Source organism: Aythya ferina, assembly GCF_964211825.1.
Source record: "Aythya ferina genome assembly, chromosome: 3".
Lineage (NCBI taxonomy): Eukaryota > Metazoa > Chordata > Aves > Anseriformes > Anatidae > Aythya > Aythya ferina.
In genome coordinates, this window is record NC_140298.1 from 111,575,507 (window position 1) to 111,595,735 (window position 20,229).

At 38.4% G+C, this 20,229-nt stretch overlaps 1 long non-coding RNA gene across 1 annotated transcript in view; it reads left to right on the forward strand.

Moving 5' to 3' along the window:
* Positions 1 to 560: 560 nt before the first annotated feature.
* Positions 561 to 20,229, forward strand: part of LOC311435080 — a 49,149-nt gene continuing 29,480 nt past the window's right edge. The window contains exon 1 of the long non-coding RNA XR_014691916.1: positions 561 to 619. This is a non-coding gene — a long non-coding RNA (uncharacterized lncRNA). The remainder of the gene's footprint in view (positions 620 to 20,229) is intronic.

Below are 20,229 nucleotides of genomic sequence, written 5' to 3' on the forward strand. Positions count from 1 at the left end.
AGATGTTCACCAGTTCTAGTGGAATTTCTGGTTCTTCATAGCAGGTTCATCTTTGGCACTTTCACTGTTCTTAATCAGATTGAATAAGATCTGGTGTTTGTTGTTGTTGTTGTTGTTTGTTTGTTTGTTTGCTTGCTTGCTTGTTTGTTTTTCCCTAGCATAATTCAGTTAGAAGGGACCTACAGAGATCATCGAGTTGAACTGCCTGACCACTTCAGGGCTAACCAAGAGTTCAAGCATGTTATTGAGAGCACTATTCAAATATCTCTTGAACGCTGACAGGCAGGGGGCACAAATCACCTCCCTAGCAAGCTTGTTCCAGTGTTTGAACACCCTCATGGAAAAAAAATAAAAATCTTCCCTGATTTTGCCAGAACCTCCCCAGCACATCTTTGTGTGCCGGGGACATACTTCATGTATGTCCTATCATTGGTTACTAAAGAGAAGAGATGAGCACCTCCCTCTCCACTGCCCCTCCTCAGGAAGTTGTAGAGAGCAATGAGCTCGCTCTCAGTCTTCTTTTCTCCAGGCTGGACCCACATGTCCTCAGCCTCTACTGACTAGGACATGCTTTCCAGCTCTCATACCAGCTTGGTTGCCCTTCTCTGGATACTTTCAAGTAAGTTTATGTTCTTTTTATATTGCCAAGTCCAAAACTACACACAATATTCAAAATGAGGCTGCACCAATGCTACATGTATTGGGAGAATCAACTCTTTTCACTGACTGTCTGTGATGTGTTTAATGCAACCCAGAGTTTTACCCTCTTGGCTTCCAGGATCGTGCTGAACCTGCTGTCAGTCAGCACCCCCAGGGCCCTTCCTGCAGGGCTGCTCTCCATCCACTCAACTCCCAGTCTGGGCCTGTGTCCGGCATTACTCCATTTCAGGTGCAGAACCCAATATTTACCTATGTTGAACATCTGTGTTGAACTACTATGATGAATGATGCCCAATGCTTTAGTGTGTCTAATCCTTTTGCAAGGCCTCTCATTCATCTAGAGAGTCTACAGCATGTCTCAGTTTAGTATCATCAGCAACCTTGCTAAGGTTCAGATCATTGATAAAAAATGTTGAACAGGACTGGCCCAAGGAACTGAGCCCTGGGAAATACCACTAGTGAGTGGCTGCCAGCCAGATGTAGCTCTGCTCACTGTGACCCTTTGAGCTCTACCATTCGGCCAGTTAATCAGTGAGCATAGTATGTGCCTGCTGATCTCACAGTTGGACAGTTTGTCTGGAAGGACACTGTGAGGAACAGTATCAAAGGCCTTACTAAAATCCAGAAATGTTATAGCCACTGCCTTCCCTTCATCTACCAGTAATGCTGTTCAGTTGTAATTATGATTTTCATTGGTACTGCCATGTGTTTACCTATCCTACTTTTCTTGCCCCATTATCTAGAATATCTCTCTTGCACAGGAAACATATAGGAGCATTCTCTTGAAGTGTTTCTTTCTAATGAGTGTTGAAGTGCCTGTTTTAATCCAATCCAGCCTAGCAGGATCCAGTGTAACATCAGATATCCTGCATATATCTTGCCATTAAGAACTCATACACAGCTTGTCAAAACGAGGTTGGCAGATGGATATTCAATATGTTGTCTGCCTCATAGTCAAAGGGCCAAAAACATTGCACCACAAAGATGCTTTTTGAAGTTACCACCTAGGAAGAAAAGCTTCTCTTAAACCCTCCAGTCCTACTACAAACATCAGCTGGACCAGTTGGATAGTCCCTCCATCACTTCAGTGACATACAGAACTGTAGGCACCAGAAAACTATTTTTTTTCTTTTAATTGAGTTTTAATGTTTGAGGAAAATTTTCCTTGCATCTTGGTGCCTTTTATATCTCATCTGTCTGTCTGATAATAAATATTTCTACACTCTTACTGTAGTGTTTGAGAAATACTGAGAAATACTTTTTCTTTTTTTCTTCCTCTGTCTGAATAATGCAGTGGAGGTGTGTTTCATTGTTAATTTTGGAATTTATGTGTACTTCTGGTCCCATCAAGCTACACCTTATCACTTTTTTTTATCACTTATCACTTTTTCCTTTTTTGTACTTTGAATAATCTCTGGGATAATTTTATCTTTCTCAGCTGACTAAGGAGACAATTAAGGAAGCCGACTTCTAGTTCTATAGAAGGTGACCTAACATACAAATCAATAGATCAATGTCCTGGAAAAGAAGCAAATGAGGATTAGAACCAATCTTAAACTGTAATGGCCCTAACACCAGATTTCCAATGTCTGTTACAATTTACTTCACAGTCTATGAAGTGAGCATAGTGCTATGATTAGTGTGCCATCCCATCACTTTGGTGTAGGGGTAGGGAAGGGAAAATACAAGTTTTTTTCTCGATAAAAAACTGTTCTTAAAAAAAAAAAAAAAAAAAAAAAAGTAAATGCCTAAGGCCAGATCCTGTTCTGTAAAGGGTTCCCTGAGGATCTCCCTGCTTGTGGTAAATTACATTATTGTGTGGTGAGCCATAAAGGAGCAAAGGGGTGAAGAACAGTGATTGCTGCTCATTGTTTGTCTCACTTTTCCTTGTACCACCGACAAGAGTTAGGAGACAGACTCTACAATTCAAGAGAATTGTTAAATTATTGTATTGCCTGTAGAGTTTGTTTGCTGCACCAGGTGATTTGTAGAATCAATGCTAATAAATAAAACTCTGCTCCTTGATTACTGTTACTTATGTGAGAGTTCACTCTCAATTTAAAAGGAAATAAAGACGTGGGCATAGACAAAAAGGTCAGTCCACCAATTTTATTTAAAATAGTGCAACAAGACTTTGCAACCAGGAGAACTGCTGCAAGACAGCAACAGACAATTACTCTGCCAAACAAAAGAGAAGAAAGGAAGAAAGTCAATTTGTTTACAAAGTAGGTGATGTGACCATCCTGTAATAAAAGTCCTTTTCCAGCAATAGCTTATTTTGATTGAGCCCTGTGATAAAACATAGAACCTATTATAACAGAAAAAATGTCAAATTAGAACCCATCCATTTGTAGTGAAATATTATTATTATATTTTGGTAAATTGCAAGTACCTAACTTTTTTTTTTTTTCCCTCATAATTTAAAACCATCAAAATAAAAATATTAGTTTAAAATGTTCTGTTTCTCAATTTAAAAGGAAGTGAGTTTTTCTGGTTTTGGTCTTCCTATTGCCTTGCCTGTTCTGCTGCAAGTAGACAAGTGGTGCCTACCTGCTAGCCCGGGTTAGTCCACAACACATTTCCTGAGAACAGGCTCTGATACAGCAAATCTGCCTTTGGACGTAGCATGAGTCATCTTTCTTGTTATTCATGTACATAAATCTATATTTGTTCCTTGATAATCTTCTACTGATAAGTTTTTGTTTAGAAGAGTTGTTCTGACTATTCATCACTAAGTTATTCTTGCACAAATATTTTCAGAAAAAAAAAGCATAGGATCAATTAGATCAATTATAATAATTAATTGGAAAAGAAAAGAAAAACAAGTGATTTTAGAATGTAGTGAGGCATATTTTAGGTGCATATGAGAAAAGTTTTTATTGTAGGATGGAGTTTACTGTTAATAAGGAAATCTGTCTGAATGTCAACATCTCTTCATACTTTTAATGATGCATTTTAATGGTAAATATGAAATGCATAAACCAGCCTGCTATCACACCCAGTCAGTAACGCACAGCTACAGTACTGGTGGAAGGTTCTCTATGCTGAGACAATGTTTGTTTTTGTTTGTTTGTTTGTTTTTTCTTTTAGGGTGGATTGATCTATTGCAGTTGGCTAGTTTTCTCACATGACCTTGGACTCATCAAATACCTATCCATAAAATCCATACTTTAGGAATTCTTTAATAATATTGTGAGGAAAGATTGTGAAGTGCAGAGATACAGAGATGGAAGTTATATACCTTCTAAAGTGATTGTTTTTCTATTTTTTTTTTCCCTGAACTATGCTGCATTAATTTCTAGGGCATTATTTTGTTGAAGTCACTGGGAGTTTTGCTTGCACAGACTCTAGATGACTAAGTAGGCTCTGTGAGTGATGAAGGACTGTTTGGAAATCAGTTCTGAGCCATGTCATTATGCTGAATATCATCCAAACTCAAGGCTACATCTGACTCACTAGATTTGTGGAATGTTTTTTTTTTTTTTTGCCAAGGTACAATGCAGCATTTACATTCAAGCCAACTCTGGCTGTCACTCTACTTTAACCACATCGTATCATGTTATTTTATTTTGAGAAAATATAGTACAATTGTTCAGATATTCAAGGTCTTAATAAGCAACCAATTCAGTACAAACCATTAAAATGTGTACAGTATAATGCAGGGACATGACATTGGTGGAATGTTTCCTTTTAAATCATTAACTGTCCATTAGTGAGACAGTTTAATTATAGCCTTAAAAGGCTAAGCTATTGCTAAGAACTGGTAAAGAGTAACAGTCATACAGAAGTGGATCTAAAACACAATATTTGCAAGAGATTTGGGGTTCAGATAATACACTGATCTGATCCTCAAGTTTCTCAATATTTTTCTTCAAAAAGACACTGTCAGCCTACCATCACCTGATTCAGTTGCTATCACCTGATGCTAAAAGGTTCAATATGTGGGGGATTGTCATCTAGCAAAGTAGGAGAAAAAGAAGATTGATATTTAAATCAGCTTCTACTCAGTGCTTGTGAGACCCATCTGAAGCTCTAGGTCCAGTTCTGGACTCCCCAGTACAAGAGAGACATATTGGAGCAAGTCTAGGAAATGGCCACAATGATAAATAATGGCTTAGAACATCTGACAGAAAAAAGCTGAGACTCTTCAGAGAGGAAAAGAGAAGGCTCAAAGGCTCAAGGATGACCTTATTAATGTAGATAAATACCTGGGAAGCAGGGTACGGAAGATAAAGAATGGCTCAGTGGTACTGACTGAAAGGACAAGAAGCAGTAAGTACAAAATGAGTACAAGGAATTCTGTTTACTCATATGTAAAAATACATTTTTTTTTTTTTTTACTTTGAAAGTAGTCAAATGCTGTAACAGGCTGCCCAGAAATGTTATGGTGTTTCCATTCTTGAAGATATTCAAAACTGACTGGACATTGAGGCCATACTTGGAGTATTGTGTCTAGTTCTGGGCTCCCCAGTACAAGAGGGACGTAGAACTGCTGGAGCTAGTCCTGAGGAGGGCTATGAAGCTGATTGGCTATGAAGATGATTGGAGGACTGGAGCACTTTTTGTACCAGGACAGAATGAGATAAATGGGTCAGTTTAGCCTGGAAAAGTATGAGCGTAGACCACATTAATGTATATAAATATCTGAGAGGAAGGTGTAAAGAGGATGATGACAGTCTCTTTTCAGTTGTGCATAGTGACAGGACAAGAATCAGTGGGAACAAACTGAAGCACAGAAGATTCTGGCTGAATATGAGAGGGCACTTCTTTACTGTCAGGGTGACAGAGCACTGAAACAGGTTGCCCAGAGAAGTTGTGGAGTCTCCTTCTCTGGAGATATTCAAAACCCACCTGGATGCCATCCCGTGCAATCCGCTCTAGGCAACACTGCTTGGCAGGAGGATTGGACTAGATGATCTCCAGAGGTCCCCAACCTCAGCCATTCTGTGATTCAGTGATTTTGTGGGCAACCTTTTCTATCTGACCCTGCTCTGAGCAGAGATGTTGGACTGTATGGCATCCACAGGTGCCTTCCATCCTCAGGGATTCCGTAGTTCTGTGATTATTAAAGGAATAACAACATGTAGTGTCTGTGTAGCCACTTCCTAGCTGTACTATAGAAGTGCCTTCCCCATTTCTCTCTCCTGTGTATATCTATTTAATCACTACTTACAACATTAATGAAACCTACTAAGAACCTAGATAACAGCCAAAAGAGCTGTGAGCTATGATTTCAGTTCCTATTGCTTAACAGCTCCTGTTGCTGGCACAATGGGGATTGTTGTGGTTCTGCTCGAGTGGGCAGCCAAGCTCCACCACAGCCGCTCTCTCACTCCGCCTCCTCAAAGAGGAATGGGGAGAAAATATGATGAAAAGGGCTCAAAGGTTGAGATAAGGATGAGAAGATCATGCAGTAATTACTGTAACAGGCCAAACAGACTCTGCATAAGGAGATAGTAAGATTTATTGCTCATTACTAACAAGCTAGAGAAGTGAGAAACAAAGGAAAGAAACCAAAAGCACCTTCACCCCTCATCCACCGTCTTCCACCTCCTCCCCCCGAGCGGTGCAGGGGAACGGGGGAATGGGGGTTACGGTCAGTCTATAGAGCTTCTTCTCCGCCGCTCCTTCTTGGTCACTCTCGTCCCCTGTGCTGTGGGGTCCCACCCATGGGATGCAGTCCTTGATGAACTGATCCGGCATGGGCTTCCCACAGGCAGCAGCTCTTCCAGAACTGCTCCAGATATGGGTCCATACCACGGGGTCCATCCCTCAGGAGAAAACTGCTCCAACCCGGCTCCCCCACGGGCAGCAGCTCCTGCCAGGTCACCTGCTCCTGCGTGGTCTCCTCTGCACGGGCTACAGATCTGGCCCAAAATCTGCTCCGGCAGGGGTCTTCCACAGGCGGCAGCCTCCATCGGTGCAGGGCCACCTGCTCCACCATGGTCTCCTCCACAGGTTGCAGCGTGGAACCCTGCTCCACCGTGGTACTCCATGGGCTGCAGGGGGACATCCTGCTTCACCATGGTCCTCACCACAGGTTGCAGGGGACTTCTGCTCTGGCACCCGGAGCATCTCTCCCCCTCCTTCTTCACTGACCTTGGTGCCTGCAAGGCCGTTCCTCACTCCTCTCACTCTCCCAGCTGCTGTGTGGCACAGCGTTTTTTTTCCCTGTCTTAAATATGCTCTCACAGAGGCGCAAAACAACATCACTTATTGTCCCAGCTCTGGAAAACAGTGGGGCCCTTCCCAAACATGGGGCAGCTTCTAGATCCTTCTCACAGAAACCACCCCTATGGCCCCCTGCTACCAAAACCTTGCCACGTAAACCCACTACAGGGATATACCCATTAACTGAAGTAGGATGTCCAATTCTGATGAGGAGGAAGTAATGCTTCTTGTTCTCTCTTTCACAAAAGAGCACTGATTTATGTCAATTGTGCTGGTGGCTTTTGCAGTACAGATACCTGTCTGTGCTGTGCCAGAGATATCAACTCAGTTTAATTACATTTTCTCTAGGGGGAGCTTGGCAGAGCCAAATGTAATTACCCAACTAGGAATTCTGTAAGAGCATCAAAATTCACATTCTCTAATTTGGTTAAAAGTACCATAGGATGTTAATGAAACCAAGTGGTTGGGGAATTCTATTTCACCTTTCATCTAAAACATAGTACTTCATGCTGAGCTAAGTGTACCAATTTAGTGAGGAAAGTGTTAACTAATGAACAACTAGCACCATTTCATTTATTTTTTTTGTCTCAGTCCAGCATCTTCTTGACCCATCCATGAGAAGTACATGTTTAAAGCAAAAGGATCAAGCTTCACATTTAAAAGAATCTGTAAACCAATATAGTCATGACAACTATAAGATGTGTTTTTGTTTTGTTTTGTTTTGTTTTTAATTTTTGGTTGGTTGCTTGCTTGCTTTTTTGCTGTTGTTGTTGTTGTGATTGTCATATTAGGTGGCAAAACTCTGCTCCTTTTTTAATTTTTTTTTGAATCTCCCATGAAATTACTTCACACATGAATGGGTGTCATGGAGTTAGAATGTAGGAATTATATATATATACATATATACATATATATATATATGTATATGTATATATGCTTCCCTGATATAAGAGTAAAGTTAGTATTTTTCAATATTCATTGATATGCCTATCTACAACTAGCTTGGGCTGCTGTTAGAGTTGCAATGTAATTTACTTAAGAATATGATTTTGTTTATGTAACTGTATTTGTTATGTGATATGTAAACTAGGTAAGGTACATGCCAGAGCAATTTTGTCTCTTAATACCAATACAAGGTGTCCCTAGAGATCAGGAGAATCATGTTCAGCAAGGAGTTCAGTCTCAAGCAGACCAGAAACTGTTGAAGAAAAACAAACAAACCAAAAAGCGCCATACAAACAAAAACTATGGAAATGTCTAGTTGCTCATGTCTCTTTGTGCTCTCTACTTGAGATTATAAATTCAGTGAAAGCTTCAAAGGAACACTTGAAATAGCAGTCCAAACTTCTGTTAGCAGAGCTGAGGTTGCTTGGATGAATTGGTAACTTCCTATTTTTGATTTGTAGAACTGTCTTGCCACAGCAAACTGGTGGACTACCCCTACAAAGTCAGATCAGATAAGACTGTGTCATGGCTTTGGCAGATTGGAACCACATAACCAGAGTAAAATTTCTCTTGTCAAATTTCACCTCAACTAAAGATAATATGTTTAGCCTATGAAATCTGAGGGACAGGAAAAAAACTATTTTATACTCATGTTTCTTAGACTATCAAATTTGAAACATCTGGTTGCATACAGCCCTGCACTGGCTCTTCTCCACAGAGCCACACTATTAATGTTTTTTTAGGTTCCTCTTACTTTCCCAAATAATGCATGCTTCATCTTCCAGATTAAAAAGTGTCAGCAAAGGAGGAGGAAACTACAATGTTGTTTATTATGGTGGGAAAGAGCATCCTATTTTTGGCTGCTAATTCCAGAAATGAAAATGAGCATAGTTTAGGTTAAGGTCAAGTCAAATGTTTTGCTTAACTGGAACAGAGCCCATTGTCAGCACTGCACCTTGCAGCAGCAGGAAGAGTAAATTGTTGTCTCCAGATATCAACCTGGTTCTTAGAAACAGTTCAGAAGAGATTTTCAGAAAAGTAAAAATTTTTCTGAGGACAATGGCTCCAGTCTATAAAGGAACCTCAATATAAGACAGGAAGACCTCCAGCTTTCTTCTCCTTCTCCCCATACTAGGTGAACATCCACAGGATCATTGCATTCAGTGATCATCCTGCATTCAGCAGGATCTAGGTCCTTGTTAATTAGCACATAAAGCCATAAGGGACAGATGTATTATTTTTTTCCCTGTATCACCTGATCTTTCACAAGGGATCCAAATATTCTTTAACCTTAGAATGTTCTTGAAGTGCATGAGTTAGACGTTTTACTGGAGTTCAAAAATTTTCAGTGTAAGTGGGGTACTGATTGTAATCAATTACTATTAATTCCTATATTAATACTAGGAAGGGCAAAAGGAAAATGCACTTTTCTAATAATTCTTTTAAACTTAATTAGTTATACCTGTACAGGCAAATATTGAAGCTTTAATGGAGTTTTTGACAGATTCCTCCAAGCTGCGAAGCAATTTAGAAGGGAGAAAGGGAAAAGAGAGACAGGGGAAATAAGAGAAACCATTTCTGAGCAATAGACTTACACAATATGTCTGGCAAAGAGATTATCAATAAACAGAAGGTATTTTAATACTAAAAAAAAAAAAAAAAAAGTCAAAAGATGCAGTTTATTTTGCTGATAAGTAGCAGTACTCCATCTCTTTCCCCTCTAACTTATATGTGTATTGTCAGCAGCTGAAGTCTTCAGTCCTTTATATTCAAATGAATGTAAAATTCCCACCAAAATGTTTATTCAAATAGGAATGGTAGCGACTTTCTGCCTCTCACAGGCAGAATGAAACAGAAAGATAAATGACTTTCTCACGTTACTTCAGTGTCACTGTTATCAGATATTGTGTGATGTTCCCTCATTATGTCAGTACACGATTGAAGCAATGCATAATTTCCAAACCAGAAGTAAAATAGCAAACATTTCTCAAGATATTTTCAGTGTTTTAAGATTTAGACAAAGAGAAAAAAGCACCTATCCCTAGCCATTAAATGTCCCTAGACATTAAAATTCTGAACATGTACATAGACTTGAGGTACCTAAGCAGACAAGCAGTCAAATTTTCTATTAAGATCTGGTTCTTTTTGTGCATCTCAAGTCATATAAAAGGGACAGTTATTGAAAGCAAACAGCCAGAGAGGGATACCATTGCTGAGAACAGGGAACAGGGAAATTGTGAGCTCTACACTACTCACGTTAGAAGGGGAGGGTGAAAAGGAAACAGAACAATATAAATTTAGGAGAAGACCTCTGAAGTAGATGATGTTTTTAATTTTTATATTGTAAGAAATGAAATGAGATATAGGGAATGTGTGAAATTATATATAACAAGCAATTCTTGCATCTCTGTTTATGTTGTTTCTGAAGAACAGACAGGTGCTTCATCTTCTAGATTTTTCAGAAGGCTATATATACTTAGGTAGCTGGTAGAAATATAGTTCATTTAATTTAGATTCATACGTACATTTTAGGTCTCTAGTGAGTCATTGTTCCTGAAACCTACATACCTTTGAAAGTCAGAGGAGAAAGTAAATGCCTTTGAGGACACCAGAGGAAGAGCCTGTTTTTCTGCATTTGAATTTAAGCAAAACATTTATTTAACATGCCTACCAGTATTCCTCCTACACTTTCATCTTTTGTTGCTGTTAAGCACATTTGGCTTTTTGTCCTTGTGTCTTTGTATATGTGCACTTATTTGTAGCTAAGAACCTGAATAGAAATCTTATATTGTAGGCTGTGTTTCAGTTGTCATGCTATTTCACATGGTTTGAGATCTCTCCCCAGTGCCTCAGTCATAGAGATCTCATGAGTAGCAGAATTCAGCTCTTGAATGAACTTGTGTGAAGCTGACTTCTTGCAAAACAGAAAACTCCACTGGAACCTTTACCTGCACCCAAAACAATCAAGATATAAACAATATCTCTAAAATCTGACTTCAGAAGGCACAATTCTCTCCATTTAACTAGAGACAAGGCAGATGAGAATGAAGAGATGAATTTGCCAAGCTCTTACCTCATAAACGAGCTAGACACTATACTTAAAGAAATCATCTTCTAGGTGTCCAGAAGTGACAGTTTATGGAGCTAGATTAAATTACAGACATTTCACCTGCTGTTCTCCCACAACCACTTCAAGGATGCATATACTGACATAGCAAAGTGCCTCCCTAGTAAATGATGCTGAAGTGGCACTGGAGTGGGAATTCAGATGTCACAAAAGAACATTGCTTGATATTACATAGATCAGGAGCTCATGAACTCACTTCATACCAGAAAAAAATCATTATTTTTAATGTTTTTCTTATCTGTCTTTTGAGAAAACAAAGTGTATAACGCTCTATGTTTCTGCACGTGATGAAACTCCCAATATAGTTCTAAAGCAAAGAGATGGGGAGAATTAGACCAATTAGAGTAGTAGATTAGTTCAGATAAATAACTTTAACCTAATGTTATCCCCCAGAACTTGTGCATTGATGAAGTCTTAACTTAGGAGCCTGATTACCTGAATTCTTTCTATAGATGTGCAAACAGATAGATACTTCTAGAGTAACATTTCATCCACAGGATGTGACATGCACACTTCAAAACACATTTCATACATAAGATGTGAAATGCCTTTGTAAGTGTTATAACTGCCCCTGTAAAGACAGCCTGGCTTAGTTTTTCTGGGGGGGGGACTGGCTTAGCTTTTTTTTTTTTTCCTTTTTTCTTTTTTTTTTTTTTTCAGGTGACTAATAAGTCTTGGTTAAAAATGCAGTCTTGGCTTTAAAGTTAGCTATCTTTCACTTTCCCCCCCATTTTTACGTTTATCTATTTATTTATTTATTTACTGCTTTACCAATTTCTAATCTGTAAATTAAGTCTGTGAATATTCTGGCATCTAAATAGTATGACTTGAGAGGGATTTCAGAATTCCCAAAAAACAAAGAAAGTACTTACAACTGTAAATGTCTCTGTTACATTGCTCCTTATCTGTTTTGTTTTCTCTATTTATTTTTTATTTTTTTATTTTCTTTTTTTTTATTTTTCCTCTGAAAAGCTACATAAATCATAGTAGATCAGGTCTAAACTTCTGGAGAAAAGAACAACTAAAAATGGTAGGTATGTTAGTCCATCACATTTCATAATTTATTTATTTTGAAACTTTTATGCCATCAAACATTCCAGGTCCTTAAATAATTTTGAATAGCCTTTACATCTCTTGGACAACCCTTTCCAAAATTATTGATTTTCCTCAAGTAGACTAAAAACTATTAACAAAAAGGCCTTCTAGAATGCTAATGCTTTCTATTGACCACATTGCATGGGAAAATATCAAAAACAGCCTCTTCAACAATTTTGTCATATCATAGCCCAGGCTGTATGAGGAGAGTATATTCAGAAATGGAATTTAAAATTCATTCATTTAAATTTGAAGATATTAAAGATTTGAAAAAATCGAGACTTTTTGGAAAGTAGATGATTTGTCATGCTTCAAAATATACAGAAACTCATAATTAATAGTGATAAGGAATAAAATTCTTTGAAGATGTGGTGAGCAATTTGAATTTTCTGATGTTTCTCTGAAGTCTGTAATGAGGCTGGCAAGCCACATGTCTAAAAGACTATTAGCCCAACCTTGTATATGTTCTTTTAAGTCCCAAAACTTCTATTTCTAACTAGAGAGAAACTGAGAAGAAAAATGTGGTATATCTGTCTTAGCCGTATCCCTGAACAGGATATCCACTACATCAGACAGCGAAAGGAGATCAAAATTCAAATATGTCTCCTAGTGTCTCTGCTTTACAAGTAACTTTTAAAGTGGTAATAGTTAATTCTTACATCTGACAGTCTTCGTGGACTTTCATTTTCCCTACAATCTCATACTTCAGACTAATTCAATTTATCTTGTCTATTTTACTCAAACAACTGAAACAGATCTATGGTAAATTAATGTGCGATAGATAATTTGGAATGCAGTGCAAGAATTCAGTGCACACCAACACAACTGTATTACCTAAGGATATAAGATTTTAATTTAAAAAGTTAAAGGTCCATAAATCACATTCTATCTACACTTGTCAACGTTTCTGACAACCTATTTTAACATCTAGAATTATTTCCTTCTTTATCACGTAAGAGAGGGCTTAGTTTAACTCCACTTCATCCTAAAAAGTAAAGAGGGAGCCAAAAGTAATTGGGGAGGGGGCGGGGGGAGGGGAGGGGAATAGAGAGGGCGGGGGGGGGGGGGGGGGGGAGAAGAAAGTTGAGGAAAAGAAAAAGTAGCATGATGTACTCAATGAAGATATTCCCAAAATATGGTCAAGGTAGTCTTTGGTGAAAGAGATACAACTGATTAGATGAGTGAGGAATAACAGAATAACGTATTTGAAGTACTCTTTTATTACTTAACTTATATAGGTGAGTCTGAGATATATGGGAGACAGAATTGATATCGTATGGGGGTCTGTATGGCAGAAGATAGTTGGTAACATCTACTGTGTCTCTGACAACCTAAGTTTAGGAAGCCTGCCCAAAAGGTAAATTGGTCACCTCATTCCACCTTGGATGTGTAAACAGAGGTTACAAATGACTATAGCAGACTGAATATGTATGAGCATGTAAATTAGCATTTATTCTGACCCAAATCTGGAAAGTAGTCAACGTTTATTACCTTGTCCTCCTTCCAGTCTCAAAGGCTTGCCTACTGCAGGCTTCTTGTTGCCGTGACTATCTTGACTATATCTCTAACAGCAGTAGAATATAACTAGTTCAAAGCAGTCTTGCAGATGTCTCCAATACATGATAGTTGAACAAACAGCTTTAGTATAGATAGTTGAACAAACAGCTTTAGTATAAACATAATCTAGCAAACTACTACAAAAAGTAGAAGAGAAGAGGAGAGGAGAGGAGAGGAGAGGAGGGGAGGGGAGGGGAGGGGAGGGGAGGGGAGGGGAGGGGAGGGGAGGGGAGGGGAGGGGAGGGGAGGGGAGGGGAGGGGAGGGGAGGGGAGGGGAGGGGAGGGGAGGGGAGGGGAGGGGAGGGGAGGAGAGGAGAAGAGAAGAGAAGAGAAGAGAAGAGAAGAGAAGAGAAGAGAAGAGAAGAGAAGAGAAGAGAAGAGAAGAGAAGAGAAGAGAAGAGAAGAGAAGAGAAGAGAAGAGAAGAGAAGAGAAGAGAAGAGAAGAGAAGAGAAGAGAAGAGAAGAGAAGAGAAGAGAAGAGAAGAGAAGAGAAGAGAAGAGAAGAGAAGAGAAGAGAATGATCTTTCAGTTTTTGGACTATTTTGTTCCTTTTTTGTATTAAACACTCCATCTGTAACTAAAAACCCTCTATCCCCGTAAGCCAACCTTTCCTGCACAGCCCACCTGGGCTTACTTCTTGGCTTTGTCCCCAGCTTTGGGAATAATAAGCAAAGCAGCTGCACTCTGCTGCTCCATACTTTTACATTCTATTTTGGTGTCCTCTTACAGAGGAGTTTTTGCAGGCATTCCCCTCTGATACTATTCTTTCTGGGATTTTGGATACTAAAGAAGTGAGAGCAAGGATACAAATGTCAGAAAATTAGAGGTACTTTTGTATTCAATGTCTCCAAATGCAGTAAAGCGCTGGAAGCTAAGTAGCCAACTAACCAAAGATGCAAACACAATGCAGTTAATATACCAAGATTTAACAATACATATATCAAAATGAATGCCAAAGGCAATAACAATAACTAAATTAGTCATGTTGTTAACCTACCATTTATATGAACTGCTGTTCATTATATTTTGAAAAGCAAAGTATAATTAGACCAAGTGCATGATGGTAAGTACTTTTTCCACAAAGCATACCCTTTCTCATGAATTATTTTCCACTGAATTCTTTTTATGATGGGATTTATCCCACCTTATTTCAGCTTTTTGTTACTGGGCAGCTAATTTTACCCAGATGATTTTTTCCACCAATTTAGGATGTTATGAATTGGCATTGTGCCATTATGCTGCTAAAATCTCTTCAAAGATTTTGAATGGAGAGAAATTAAGTTAATTTAATCTCTCACATTCACAAAAAAAAAAAAAATGTGGGTTGTGTGGGGGTGAGGGGTGAGCATCAAACTTTTCTGTGTTGTTACTTAGGCTTTTTGTTACTTTGGGGAAAAGCTGAAGAGGGTAAGGAAGCTGATAATTGTCACTGTGATTGGTGATCTGCTTCTGTGTAATCTTCCTGAAGACACTTTATTTTAATTGAAGTGGACAGGAATTTTGTTTTCTTCTTCAGTATGCAAGCCCATGTCCAACACAAAACCATCTTTCCTCGGAAGGGGGTGTCGAGAGGCAGGAGACCTTTTCTCCATTAACACTAGTGACAGGACCCGCGGGAATGGGGTTAAGCTGAGGCAGGGGAAATTTAGGCTGGACGTCAGGAGGGGGTTCTTCACAGAGAGGGTGGTTGCACACTGGAACAGGCTCCCCAGGGAAGTGGTCACTGCACCGAGCCTGTCTGAATTTAAGAGATTGGACTGTGAACTTAGTCACATGGTCTGAACTTTTGGGTAGACCTGTGCGGTGTCGAGAGTTGGACTTGATGATCCTTAAGGGTCCCTTCCAACTCAGGATATTCTATGATTCTATGATCTTTGAGAAATTCAGAAAGTCTACTCACTGATGTTTTTCCAGTAGTTCACATATTATAAATGTGTTTCTTTTGAATTGAAGTCTGTTTAGTTAGACTTTCAAAGCACTGGCTTTTGTTATCACTTCTACATTTAAAAGATCTTAAACATCTTGAAAGCATATACACAGTGTGATCAAGCCACCTCTCAGGATTCTTATAGATAATTTAAATAGACTGAGCATTTCAGCAGGTCTGTAACTGTTTTTGTCCAGCTCCTGAGTGTCTTATGGGATTCTTTTCAGAATGTTCTTCTTTTTTTTTTTTAGTAGACTTTTTGAAACAAGAGCATCATAACTGTCCACAGGTTTCTAGCTTTACTGCAGTAAAGTCTTCTACATAAAGACCTTTAAAACAACTTTGAGAAACAACTTCAGCTGACAAAATGGCTAGCATTATATAAATATTTCAAAGGTGGATTTGTTGTTGTTTGTTTGCTTGGTTTTGTTTGTTTGTTTCTACCTTTTGAACATTTTCTGTTTATCAAGCAATCTATATAAATTCCTTCTTTGATTCTTTTTCTTTACTAAAAAAATACATTACCTAAACGTCTTTGCTTCAATGGTTGTCTCACTCATAATAGTGAAATTTCTCTCAACATTTAAATTCCTTAAATTCCTTTTTTTTTTTTTTTTTTAATCAGCTTTGGTATTACAGTAATGAACTGTTCTCTTAGTTGGGCTGAATATCTCACAATAATTTTCCATATAATTTTCCAATAACAAATGGACTTCAAAGTTTGTGTAAATATATGGTTCTTGACGTAGGAGACTCTCCATGATGGGTCTATTCCAGTGCTTTTTGTGTACCTTTTGCTAGGTCTTACTGACTCTTGGTAACCTGGTCTTCACATTTTGCATGTGTGAAAGCTGTTTGATTTTGATATTTGATTTCTGAATTGATGACAAGATTACTTTATTATTACTTTTATTCTATTTCGTGGCAGAAGGTATGAAAAAAAGATATTGCATAGTGAATCCTGCACCCAGTTCAGAATGTTGTCAGATGTAATGATGTTCACTTGCTCAGACCACTTGAAGTCACCTAATCCTCGTTCACCTTTGTGGGATAATGTGCCCTCCAATATGTTGCAGTAAACGTTACAATAATTCATGAGTCAATGGCCCACATCAGGATGAAAGTGTCTCACTGAAAAGTAGTTCAGTAAACATGAGTAGACATGTTTCTCATTAGCATCCCTTGCAGTATTTGAAAAAAAATGTAACAACATATACATTGATGTAATTCAGATCACCTTCTTCCTGATCCTGTTTTAGAAGAGAATAAATAATTGTCCCAAGACACCTGACTTGTCTTTAGTAAGAGGCTCACTGATCATCCTACACTAGACACCTGGCTTTTATATTGCTAACTCCATCCCTGACTGAGATTCATAGTTGTCAACTTCAAGTAAGATTTCAGCTTAGCAAATGATCCACATATATCATTGTGGTGTAAATGCCTGAAGTAACTAGGAAAATAAAACTAACATTCACATTTTTAAGGAAAAGGTACAGCATTGAAGAGGCTTTCAGGGTAGGGCATAACTGCTTTATCTGAGCGTTCCCTAGGCTCCCAGCCTTAGATGCTATCGCGCTGGGGAAACTTGGTGTGCTAGCTCTAAGGAACAGCACGGAGCATAGAGTGGAGTGGAGACACCACGGCTAGGCTCTGTAATCAGATGGGACCTCGATTGTTCTTGTGCACAAAGCTGCACTTTTTGCCACCCTAAGCCAAAGACCTGTCATGTTTTGACAAATGCTGTACCCTAGTGTACTTTTTGCTCATTATAATATCATTATAATACCAAAACACACCTCCATCCCAAAAGCTACCCGCCTCCAAGGTGCGACCACCCCTCACTGAGCATGCGCTCTGAATTCCTCGGAGCCTATTACTTTAAACGGAGACGGGAAAACTTTACACCAATCATAACTAAGATATGCTTGACTAGAGCCACTCAAGCTCCACCTAAAAGATAGAAAATAATATAAATTGGCCCAAGAGAAAGGGGATGTTAGGGAAGATACCACCGTCAGGGGAGATACCATCCCGAGGACAACATCCTTAGGACCTCCTGACTCCTGGGATCAGTCGACGGGCTGAGCCTCTCTTCCCCCCCCATTGGGACGCCTTTGGGTGAGATCTAAATACTTGCTTATAAATCTCTATAGAGTCTCTGATCCTTTTTAACGCGTTTATTTCTAGGCTGCGCACCTGCAACATCTATAACATCTATAACATCTGTAACACCTATAACACCTATAACACCTGTGTATTTTATGCATACTAGCTTGCTTTGCAGACAGTCACTATCGCCGGCAATCCAAAAGAACCTGATTATCTGTTGCTGTAATAAACCATACTTGATTGCATTGTGATAACTCTCATTGAGTGCAACGAGGGTGAGGGTGGTTATCCGTGATAGTTCAGTGTTCTGAATCTAACCAGACCCCCAGGCGGTTAATGCATTTTTGGTGAATGTCCGAACGGACCCCCAGATGGTTAATGCGTTTTTGGTGAATGTCTGAACGGACCCCCAGGCCGTTAATGCGTTTTTGGTGAATGTCTGACTGGACCCCCAGACGGTTAATGTGTTTTTGGTGAATGTCCGACTGGTTCAGTGTCCTGAATCTGACCGGGCCCGTAACGGTTAATCAGCTACCCCCCTTAACGCGACAATCATCCTGGAATTACTTTTTCTCATTCTGAAACAGACACCTTTTTTTTTTTTTTTTAATAAGATTTTTCCTGTTATGCTAATTAATGCAATTACCATTCCCATCCTGACTCGTAACATCAAAGCATGGAGTCAAATAGTCTACAGAAGAGTTCATTGAGAAGTACTAACCAATCTCTTCTTTTCATTTATTCAGTGTCAGTGAACACCTCTTTGGTTATGCTATCTGTCTGGTCACAGATCATGTAGTTAAATGTAAGAGATCTCATTCACAATCCAAAAGAAAACCAAGGTTAAATAAGCATTCTTCTCTCTGAACTGTCATCTGTATAAGTTGTAGTCTGTCTAAGAAAAATGACAATAAATTATTGCTATATAAAACACTTTGGATATTCAGTACATAGCTATCTTAATAATTTCAGTAAAACCGTTGGTGTCCTTTGCACTCCAGTACAACTACATGCATTTGAACTTCCCTAGGCACGCTATGTCTTCACAGGCTAATTTATTTTTATGAACATCCCAGGGACACTGCAGACATTTTCCTGAACTTTGGTAACATAACTTGCTATCAGCCTGATGCATTAATGAAAATGGTTCTACCTTTCAGATATGCTACTCATATTTAATTTAAAAACCACAATTAATATACGCAGTGTTATTGTGGCTCTCTTTTGTAAGGCAGTAAATGCCAGCTTGGGAATTATTAACTGTTGAAAGCAGTAGACATTCAATAAAGTATACTGCCGACATGTGAACATTGCAAGAACATTATCAAACTTTTGGGTGAGATGTGAAACTTAAATTCTGAGATTAGAAAAGATCCTGAGACATGGTTTTGTTGTGTTTTGTTGTTGGTGGTGGGTTTGTTTGTTTTTGTGTGTGTGTTTGGGGTGATGTGTGGTGGGGTTGTTTTTTTTTCTTGTTTGTTTCCATAGAAGAGGGAATCATCTAGAGACATGTATACATCAAGCACAATTTACATGGCAAAATACCACAGCCACATCAAAATGCCATGGCCACCCCTCTCTACTATCTTCTACTAGAATTTACAAGTTCCTGCCATTTGAAATAGAGCGAGGCCTTTGTTAGCAGCAGCACTCGAAAAATGTGCAGTCATCACTATCAGATAGTTATCACAGAGCACTTGGGTGTTCCAACACTCCATCCACTAGAAGCCAATAGAACATAAACACTAGCTAGTAGATTATATTATATCAAGCCCAGTTTGGAAACTTGTTTTCTTCCTTAATTCCTGCTGTGTTTTTAGCATCAGAATCTCCAGGTTTTGTTTGGTTTTGCTTTGTTTTCTGAAAATCTAGTATTGTTATTGGGTTTATATTTTTTTAAATAGATGAGAATCATTCGTAATAAAATAAACTATATAAAAATGACATTCTGGGATAAATGTTTCTCTCTGTGCTTTGCTTATGATAGGTTGAAAATGATATTAAAAAAAAAAAAAAAAAAAAGACAGTGGTTCATATTACAAAATGTAAGATGTTAAAGGTTCATTTTTCTGGAAGATAATATTTTATTGTATATAATTATTTGGTTATTTTTAAAATGGCATTTATCTGCAGATTGAATGAACAACTGAAAATAAAATGCTTAGGCCAGGAAAAGAACTAAATAAGTTTTTTCTTCTTCTAAAAATGCTCAACACATGTGAACAAAAGCTAAGTCTCCAAAATCAATAGTTGTCACTGCCTACAGTATTTTTTTTAATTTAATCTTACAATTTGAACAAGCAATAATAAGTTTAAAAAATCCACTGTTTAGAGCTCAATATGAAAGCCATTAGTCTTCTAATGAAAAATATTTATCAAGTTAATAATGCTGGCCAACAACAAACTCCTGCACAACTGTCTCATTGGTTTGAAGCTTTTAGTTTACTATCAAAGTTAAGTAAAGCTTCTTCTTCTTCTTCTTCTTCTTCTTCTTCTTCTTCTTCTTCTTCTTCTTCTTCTTCTTCTTCTTCTTCTTCTTCTTCTTCTTCTTCTTCTTCTTCTTCTTCTTCTTCTTCTTCTTCTTCTTCTTCTTCTTCTTCTTCTTCTTCTTCTTCTTCTTCTTCTTCTTCTTCTT